The sequence below is a fragment of the Fukomys damarensis genome, unplaced genomic scaffold (assembly GCF_012274545.1).
Source record: "Fukomys damarensis isolate Sample0158 unplaced genomic scaffold, DMR_v1.0_HiC HiC_scaffold_12, whole genome shotgun sequence".
Lineage (NCBI taxonomy): Eukaryota > Metazoa > Chordata > Mammalia > Rodentia > Bathyergidae > Fukomys > Fukomys damarensis.
In genome coordinates, this window is record NW_022900924.1 from 34,339,673 (window position 1) to 34,350,358 (window position 10,686).

Genomic DNA, 10,686 nt, shown 5'->3' on the forward strand with positions numbered 1-10,686 from the left:
CTCTCTATCTCCCTCCCTCCCTTCCTCCCTCTGGTTCTCTCTTCCCATGGCTTTTCTGCCATACATGTCATGATTTGCATATCCCATTTCCAAAAGGATGAAATAGCTGGCCCTTGTCCAGCTGCACCGTAGCTTCTGATCCTATCTGTAGAGCAGACAGGCTTAGGCAGAGGTCAGCATTGTTACCATTTCTACCTTCAGATGTTACAGTAGAGACTCATTCTGGTCTTTGGCCATGTATTGATTGCTTTGTCTCTTTTATTTGCTTATAAGTTGTTGTTTTTTTTTTCCTTTTTGTTACCTGGGATCAAACTCAGGTCCCTGTGCTTGCAAGGCAGGTGATGGAGCCACTAAGCTAAATCCTGAGCCCTGTCTCTTTTATTTGCATCAGATGACTTTCTCTTGGCATCATAAGTTCTTGCATGCCTAGAAGTCAGGAGGCCAATGGCTTAACCTTCCTTGTAGCTGTGTATATAGCTTCTATTTCAGGCCAGTGGAAATGTTTACTGTGATAAGTATTTCAGAAATGCACAACTACTTCGTGAGTTAATCAGAGAAGCAGAGAAATATGATACATACATATATAGTTGATATATGCATATATGTATTTAATAGAATATATAAGACAGTTTATTATAAGATATTGGCTAACCCAATTATGGTTGCTGAAAAATCAGCATTTGGCAAGTCTACCAAGTAGAGATCACTGTAGAATGCCAGCCACATAGGAAGGCCTGAGAAACACAAGAACTATAGTGTAAGTTCCTATGTCCAGGTGCAAGAAGAATAGAAGGCCAGTAACTCAGCAAATAGACAATAGGAAAGAAATAGAATTATTTCTTATTCAAATTTTATGCTGTTCAGACCTCCGGTGGATTGGATTGGTGACACAGACCTATATTAGAGAGAGCAACATGCTTTACTCAGCCCGCAAATTCAAATGCTGATCTCATCCATAAATACCTTCAATGATATACCCAGAATAATGTTTAGCTCTGTATTTGAGCACTTCTAAGCGCATAAAATCAACAATCACAAGACCTCTGCTTCATTTCATTTAAAAAGAAAAAAATGATACTGATAAAAGTCGATCTGAAGGAGAGCATTTTACCATTGTACTCATGTTACCATTTTGACTAGAAATCAAGATTTAAGAAATTTTACATGTCCATTTAGTAACACAGCATGGATGAGTGTACATTTTAAATAGTTTATGTTTAATAATATCATATGGAATCTCACCAAAAGGAAATGAATGTGAATGTATTACTGTATTTTAAATATATATATCAGAGCCTGTGAAATTACTTGACATGACATGAGGTAGTTCATGACTCCTCACATTTTCTCAAATTCTTTACAGTTAGTGTCTCACTTTCTTCGAGCATGTGGTAGAGACAGTAAGCGTACCTATTTTTTAGGACTACTGTGTAGTATAGATCATGTAGAGAGCTCAGAATGATGTCTCGATACTAGAAATCTATTGATGAGTGTTATTTTTGTTACTGTGTTTGTGTTTATGTAAAATTATTTTTTATTAATTAAGTTTATTTGTACATTTTAGATATAGATAATGACCACATTCATCTTAGGGAATTTGTACCTGTACGTGATATATCTTCATACTTGTTTTTCCCATTTCCCTACAATCTCTTCAACCCCTCTTCCCCTCCTTATTTACAAAAGCTTTGTTTCTATTGTTCCCTTCTTTTCTCATTTTCCCCTCCTTTCCCTCCTTTACCCTACTCCTTCTCCCTACTTCTCCTTAGCATTTGAATATCTTATTCCTATTTCACAGTATCTAGTAGACATTTTGGTCCTCATTTATACTTTCAGTTTCTCACACCAAAGAAACAATGTGGTATTAACACATGTATGTCCAATTTATTTCACTTAGAAGTATGGTCTCAAGGTACATCCTTTTAGCTATATTTCAAGTTTATCTTTCTTTCTGGCTGAGTAGTATTCTATTGTATAAAATAACCGTATCTTCTGTATCCATTCATTGGTTGATGGGCATTTGGGCTATTTCCAAGATTTGGCTATTACAAACTGTGCTGCTATAAACACCAGTATGCATACATCAATGTGTATATGATGCTTTTAATTCTTTTGGGAAGATGCCAAGAAGGGGAATAGCTGGGTCAAATGGAATCTCTAGTTTCAATTTCAGTTTTTTGACGAATCTCCACACTGATTCCCACAGTGGTTGCACCAGTCTACTCTTCCATCAACAGTGGAGAAAGATTCCTTTTTTCGAACAGCCCTACCAGCATTTGTTATTGGTTGATGTCTTGATGACAGCTATTCTTTCTGGAGTAAAACAGAACATCAGCATTGTTTTCATTTGCATCTCTTGGATGACCAGTGATGTTAACATTTTTCATGTTTATTTGGTCTTTCTACTTCTTCATCTAAGAGAAATCTATTCATTTCAGATGCCCATTTCTGGATTGAGTCTTTAAATTTAGGGGATCTGATATTTTCTAAGCACTTTATATATTCTTGATAGTAGATCTTTGTTTGAGGATCAGCTTGTAAAAATATTTTCCCATACTCTGGGTTGTCTCTTCACTCTGTTGGTAGTTTCTCTTGCTGTGACAAAGCTTTTTATCCCAATTGTTGATTCTTTGTGATAGTTCCTGTGCAAACAAGGTTTTGTGTATGAAGTCCCCTCTACCTAACACATCTTCCAGCAGAGTTAGTGTTTCCCTTTTAATATTTAGATCTTTGATCCACTTTGATTTTAGTTTAGTGCATGGTGAAAGATATGGGACTAGTTTTAATCTTATGCAAGTTGAAACTCAATTTTTCCAACACCATTTATTAAAGAAGCTATTTTTCCTTCAGTGGAGGTGTTTGGCTTCTTTGTCAAAGATAAGGTGGCTGAGTATGTCTGGTTGTGCTTGCATTTTCTAATCTGTTATATTGGTAGTCACATCTGTTTTTGTTTTTGTTGTTGTTGTTGTTTGTCAGTACTATGTAGCTTTGTAGTAGTTTAAAGTTAGGGATTGTGATTGCCCCTGGCTTGCCTTTGTTGCCTAGAATTACCTTTGCTATTCTATGTCTCTTCTGCTTCCAAATGAATTTTGGGATTGTTTTCTCTAATTCTGTGAGATATAATTTTGATTGGGATGCATTAAATATATACAACATTTTTGGAAGTTTGGCCATTTTCACTATATTGGTTTTTTTCTACTCAAGAACAAGGGATGTTTTCCCATTTTCTGATGTCCATTTTGATCTCTTTTTTCAAAATACTGCAGTTTTCAATGTCAAGGACTTTTATTTCCTTCATTAGATTGATTCCTAGGTTAGGGGACACTATTATGAAAGGTGTTGTTTCTCCAGTTCCTCTCTCAGTGAGTCTGTTATTCATGTACAAGAAGATTATTGTTTTTTTTAGTGTTGACCTTATACCTAGCTACTCTACTGAGTGGTTATTAAGTCTAGAAGTCTTTTGGTGGAGTTTTTTGGGTCTCCTATATAGAGTATCATGTTATCTGCAAATAATGACAATTTAACTTCATTTCCTATCTTTATCCTTTTTATTTCTTTCTGTTGTATAATTGCTGTGGCCAATGTTTCCAGAATTATATTGAACAGGCATGGTGATAGTGGACATCTTTGTCTTGTTCCTGACTTTAGCATGAGAGATTTCAGTTTTGATCATTTAGTATGAAGTTGGCTATTGGTTTTTCATAGATGGCTTTTATCAGGTTGAGGTAAACATCATCTATTCCAATTTTCTGTAGGGTTTTTAATCATGAAAGGGTGTTGATTTTGTCAAACACTTTTTCTGCATCTATTGAGATGATCATATGGTTTTTGTCCTTGACTCTGTTATGTAGCTTATTACATTTATTGATGTGCTTATGTTGAGCCATCCCTGCATCCCTGAGGTGAATTCCACTTGGTCAGGGTGTACGATCTTCTTGCTGATCTTCTGCATTCTGTTTTCCAGTATCTCACTGAAGATTTTGCATCTGTGTTTATTAGGGAAATTGGCCTGTACTTTTCTTTTTTGGTTGAGTCTTTCTCTGATTTTGGAATCAAGTTAATGCTTACTTCTAGAAATGAATTTGGGAGTATTTCTTCCCTTTCAATTTCATTAAAGAGTTTGAGAAGTAGTAGCATTAGATCTCTAAACTTCTTATAGAATTCCACAGCGAAGGCATCAGGACCTGGGCTTTTCTTTGCTGTTAAATTTTAACTATGTGTTTTGTTTCATTTACTGTTATTGAGCTGTTTAGAATTTTTATGTCTTCTTGGTTCAGCTTTGATAATTCGTATGTATCTAGGAATCTGTCTACTTCTTCTTTGTTTTCCATCTTATTGGAGAACAGTTTCTCAGAGTAGGTACTGATGATCCTCAGGATTTCTTCAGGATCTGTTGTAATTTCTCCCTTTCATTCCTAATTGCATGGATTTGAGCCCTTTTCCTCTCTTTTTGGTAAGATTTGCTAAAGGTTTGTCAATTTTATTTAATTTTTTAAAGAATCATCACTTCGATTCATTGTTTTTTTTTAAATCCTTCTTTTAGTCTCCATTGCATTAATTTCTGCTGTAATCTTTAGAATTTTGTTCCCTGTATGACCTTTGGATTTGAGTTGCTTCTCTATTCTAGGAGGTTGAGATTCAACATTAGGTTGTTTCTTTGAGCTTGCTCTGTTTTTTTAATATGGGCCTTCACTGCTATGAATTTGTTTTGTAAGACTGCTTTCTTTTTTTGTGTCCCATAAATGCTGGTGTGTTGTATTGGCATTATCATTTAATTGTAGAAACTATCTAATTTTTTATTTAATTTCATCTGTGACCCATTGGTTGTTTTGGAGGATGTTATTTAATTTTCATGCATTTATGAATTTCTTGTGATTTTATTTTTGCTATTGATCTCCAGTTTCATTGCACTATGGCCTGATAATATGCATGGAATAACTTCAGTTTTTTTGCATTTACTTAAGCTTGTTCTATGAACTAACATGTGGTCTATTTTGGAGAATGTCTCATGTGCAGCTGAGAAAAATGTGTGTTCTGATTTTGCAGAGTAGAGCACTCTGTAGACATCTATTAAGTCCACTTGTTCACAAGTTTGGTTCAGTTCTAATATTTCATTGTTGATTTTTCTTTGTCTAGTCAATTGTAAAATTTTATGTATATTTATTTATTTCAATTTTTCATTCTAGGAGCTGCAGGAGACTGCACTATTGATTATGCCCCAAAGCAGGCTATAAAGAGTTAGCGTCACAATTGGTTTGTTTATAGGAGTCCAGGGAAAGCCTATGTGCTGAGGTCAGAGTAACTCACACCCAAATTCCGTTCCCACAACTAAAACCTTAATTACAAGGACAATGTTCTAATTTCAACCCTATATTTTGTCCATTCAGTTCATAATTTGAGAATGGTTTGTCTTGTCTTTTACAAGCCTTGCTTCCATTAATTTCCATAGAAACCACATGACTGTGCATCCTCACATGTAGTACTGCCCTTGCACATAGCTTGGCTTTACCCTAATCTTGTTTACCAGTAAAAATCAGTGGCATGGACTGGCTAGAGCCTTTATTGGTTGCACTAACATTGGTTGTCCTGGCATCCCGCTTTGTGTCTCTCTTACTTCTGTCCTTAGTTTTATTTTCTTAGGCCTGTGTTGGATACTGGTAGGAGACTGGAGTCTACTGCAAGGTTTCTGGTAGTAGTTCAAGGGACCCCAGCAGGGCAAATAGAGCTAAGCAGTCAGCCTTGTACTTTTTTGTTGTTGCTCTGTACATTTATTTTCTGGGTGTTTTTATTGCAACCATTTTTTACCAGGCTCTTTTACCAGTAGTCTTGCAAACCTAAACCCATAAAATGATGACCAGGCCATTAACAAAACACACACACACACACACACACACACACACACACACACACACTCATTCACACATACACACAAAGGAATTTTAAATATGCCTATTAATGATGTTTTATGTAGTTATTAGTTTCAACGATATACATACATAAGGATACCCATACAAATATATTTACCGTTTTAAATATTTGTCGATCATTTCAAACCTTTCATATCCTTCTACTAGTACTACTATTACCACACACATACACACACACATACACTCAATTTATAGGTGACTTTGAATTTCTTATCATCAAATAGAAACTTTGTGACAGAAGTCCTTCCTTCTCATTGTCTTAGTTTCCAGGCTTTTCTATGCACACAAAAATGGTATTTATCCTCCTTTCTCATAATATCATCAACCTGGTCCTCTCGGCTAGGTTCATTCTATTATTTCAAAGTTAGTCTTTCTAATAATCAAAACTAAAAGCCAATGATATCTTCTTTGATTTAATTTCTCCTTTCAGCTACAAATCTATGTCCAACTTCCTCTTTTTACAATCAAAATGTTTGAATGGATTTTCCATAATTGTTATTTTTCTCTTTGCCATAATTGCTATTTTTCTTTCCACTTTTCTCACTGACTATTAAACACACTTAATTCTTGATTTTGACCTAAATTTCCCATGGTAAGTGTTTTCATGGTAGCCACCAATATCCCTGCTGGACATTTTCCAAGTCTCATTTTGATCCTGCTGACCAGTGCTCATGCTTTTAATTTCTATTTAATTTGTCGACCACTCAGGCTCCACAAATTCCTCTTTTACTTAGACTCTAAAATGTTGCTTCTCTGGTCTATGTTGCACTTTCTCCCTAACGGCCCTTCTCATTCACTCATACAGCCTCAGTTACCATATATGTGTTAATAGTTTTCAAATATATAGTCACACTGGCCTTTTGGACTCCAGATCTCTAACCAACTGAGCTGTTTTTTTTCCACCTAGATCTCTCACAGGCACTTAAAATTCAACACACTCATACAAAATGGAGTATGTTTCCACCAAACTGCTAGTTTTTAAAATTCAGAAATGAGTATAGCTACTTCAGCCAGAAATCTGGATATGGTCTCTACTGCGTCCTGTCCTTTATCTTCCTCTACATTCTTTATCTGTTCTATCTCAGCTAGGGCATACAGCTTTCATCATTTTCTACTTATATCCCTTTCCACTGCTACCAGACTACTCTCTACCCCATCCAGGTATGGATGCTGTGAATGCTGCTGAATTACTGCAGTGACTTTTATACATATTTATTGTTTATACACTCACTCATTTTTAGTAAAAAATGTTTATAAATCATTTATATATGTAAAGTAACCCACTTGCCAAGCATTCTAACAGATTAAAACAAACGCCTATGAAATAAAGTAGATGACAAGTAATAATATGTACAAATAGAGTACAGAGAAGTTCCTAAGACAAAATTACTACTTTCCTCTTAGAGAAAAAGGAACATGGCTTCCTGGAGAAAGAGACATTAGATCTGAATACTCCATGCTTTATCTGTTTTTTAAATTAGTTTAGTTTGATGGTACATTTTAAGTATACATAATGATCACATTCATCATAGGGTATTTGTACCTGCACATGATATATCTTCATACTTATTTTTCCCATTCCCCTACCCTCGACCCCTCTTCCTTATTCACAAAGGCATTGCTTCCATTTTTTCCTTTTCTCATTTTTTGTCCTTTCCCCCACTACCTCTCTCTAGTCCATTTGAACATCCTCTTCCAATTTCACAGTACCTGTTATACATTCTCATTTACACTTGCAATTTCTCACACCAGAGAAATGATGTGGTATGTATTCATATGTATCCAATTTATTTTAGTTAGGAGTATGGTCTCAAGATGTATCCATTTAGCTATAAATACCTCAAGTTTATCTTTCTTTCTGGCTAAGTAGTACTCCATTGTATAAAAGAACCACAACTTTTTATTCATTCATTGGTTTTGAAGAAACTCCATTCTGATTTCCACACTGGTTGCACTAGTCTACACTCCCAGCAAAAGTAGAGAAGGGTTCCTTTTCCCTCACACTCCAATCAGCATTTGTTATTGGTTGATTTCTTGATAACAACCAATCTTTCTGAAGTGAGATGGTATCTCAACATTGTTTTCATTTGCATCTCATGAATGACCATTTTTCTGCTTCTACTTCTTCATTGCAGAAATATCTGTTCATTTCAGATTCCCATTTTTGATTGGATCTTTAAATTGGGGGGGTGATTTTTTTTGAGTTTTTATGTATTCTAGATAGAAGTCCTTTGAGGAAGAGCTGGTAAGAACATTTTCCATGCTGTAGGTTGTCTCTTCACTCCGTTGGTGCTTTCTCTTGTTCTGCAAAAGATTTTGAATAAGATGAGATCCCAGTTGTTGATTCTTTGTGATATTTTAGTGCAACTGGGAATTGTTTCATGAAGTCTTTGTCTACACCAGTGCCTTTCTTGAGAGTACTGTTTTAGAAAAGATAACAGGAAGAAAATGTTCATAAAGGGAACACTCTAGGAGGGAAAACGGTAAAGCAAATGAGTAAAAGAAGTGGGCTGAATATACATGCTCATCAATTCTCTCTATCAAGTAGGTTGTTGACGGAATTCAATCAGTGAGGAGTATTTATGCTAGACATATTTAACACAATTCCTGAGGTAGAGCTCACATTCCCCTCTCCTCTGCACATTTTACTAGGAGAACATAGGAGTAGCAAGAACAGTATTTGAATTTCTTTACAAACTGTAGGAGGAAGAGAATTCATTTTAGCTTCTAAATGAAGTGTGACCTAGAATAATAAAGTATTCTACGAGCACACATTGGGTTCTTCTGCGGGTGATCGTTCCAAAAGGGAAAAAGTTCTCTCTCTGGTCGGAGGCACTTTCCTGTACATGTGAGAGCACCTTAGATGATCAAAATGTTTATTCAGTGAGCTCTCCATAGCTGTTACTTAAGCAGAACCCTTTGCATGTGAGAATATAGGTTTAACTTGAAACCGAAGTGGCTCTATTTTAAAATTATAAATAAAAAGTTATCCTAATACATTACTATGGTGAGAGCATAAGAATTATGAACCTGTTACTTCAGGCTTGCAATATAGTTTGTGAATTAAAAAAATAGTAATTATTATTTGCTATCAAATATAGTATTCATATTTCTCTGAAACAGAAAATGCGAAAGAAATGAGAGAAGGTAATTATTTTCAGCTTGAATTCTAAGATACTTAAATCATCTCTTATTTCCTTTGCATTAAATATTTATATTGATTTCTTAATACTGTAAGGGACACTTAACACCTCTATATTTAAATGACTGGAAGAACACTTTCAACTGAAGTAGATTATTAAGGAATAGGCACTTGATGCTGTATAAGGAAGTAGTTTATTACTTTAATGTAGTCCATAAATTATAATTGAGCACACTTAAAACAAAACACAATTGCATATTGCAAACAGGGAGTCACCCTGTACTAAATCTTTACCATTTTAAAATGTAAGCTATTCATTTAAAAAAAGGCATTTTGCCATGACATTTTCTTATTGTCTTGTTTTCAAATCTGTGTATTTTCTTATTTATTTATTTATTTTGTATATTTTCTTCTCTAAATAGTTGATTTTGAATTCTATTTAGTTTTTTAAAAATCTCATTTTGCTTAACTTTTCTGGTCCTAATCTTAACTTTATCCACTCTTTTAAGAATCAACTTAATGCATCCCAATTATGTTTCTTTTCTTCAAACATATTCATTTCTCTAAATTAAAAAGAATCTTTTCCTGACTGTGCTGTCTCTTATGGTGAAAAGTAATTGTTTTCTTTTAGATTATCTAAATACATATCCTTTTTTGTTCATTGCTTTCTGTCAGTTCTTTCATTTCTTCACCTGCTCCTTCAAAACAAATATGCACAGAATTTCAATCAGTTTTTGATCCTTTACTTTTCTGAAATTCTATTGTCCTTTTCTGTTCACTTTTGTTGTTTCACACTTTTTATTTAACTTTCCAGGTAAAAGGCTTTGAGGATAGTGCCTCCTGTTTTCTAAATTTCTACCAAGTTTCTTGAAAAGTTCTCTGCAATGAACACTCATTAAGCACTGGACACATACACGAATTTCTATAATTTATATTTCATCAGGAAAAGGTAGAGGAGGAACTCAAAGATATACTAATAAATTGAGCAAAATTCAGAAGTAGGAAGTTATGAGTTGTGGTTTTGTAGCATCTATGAATCCACTTATGCTGGAATGAAAGAACTGCAAATAGGCTATTAGAAGAAAAACAGAGCTGTATATGTTAAACTAATACTGTGGCTGTTTAAATTTGCCTAGCAAGTTGTTTCACCTCTCTGCTTTTATTAACCATCCTAGGCTTTTCCTAAATTGGCTGGCACTGTATGTGTGAATCTTGATGGGTGTCTTTATAGTGTATGGGGTTACTCCATGTGTGCTGGGCTTGGTGAAAGAAATTAACTCCATCTTCATTCACAGAAAGCAGTATTTGACCAAAGCAAGAGAATTCCAAAGTGGTTTTCTCTGGGGATCCCACACTCAAAGGTATATCTGCAGTTGCTGACAATTATCCTGCCCTACATGAGAAGAGAGCTTTCCTGAAAATAAATTGAGGTAAACTATGGAATGAAGAAAGGAAAGGAAAAACTTAGTCTGAATACTGAGTGCACCTTTAAATTCTCCATAAACACAATAAATTACTTTTTTGTTTTTTGAGAATTTATTTGTTTTACCTAACTGGGCTTGAGTTGAGTGTCTGTCTGTTGTATTATGTAGAGGATGATGATGATGTTGAATATAT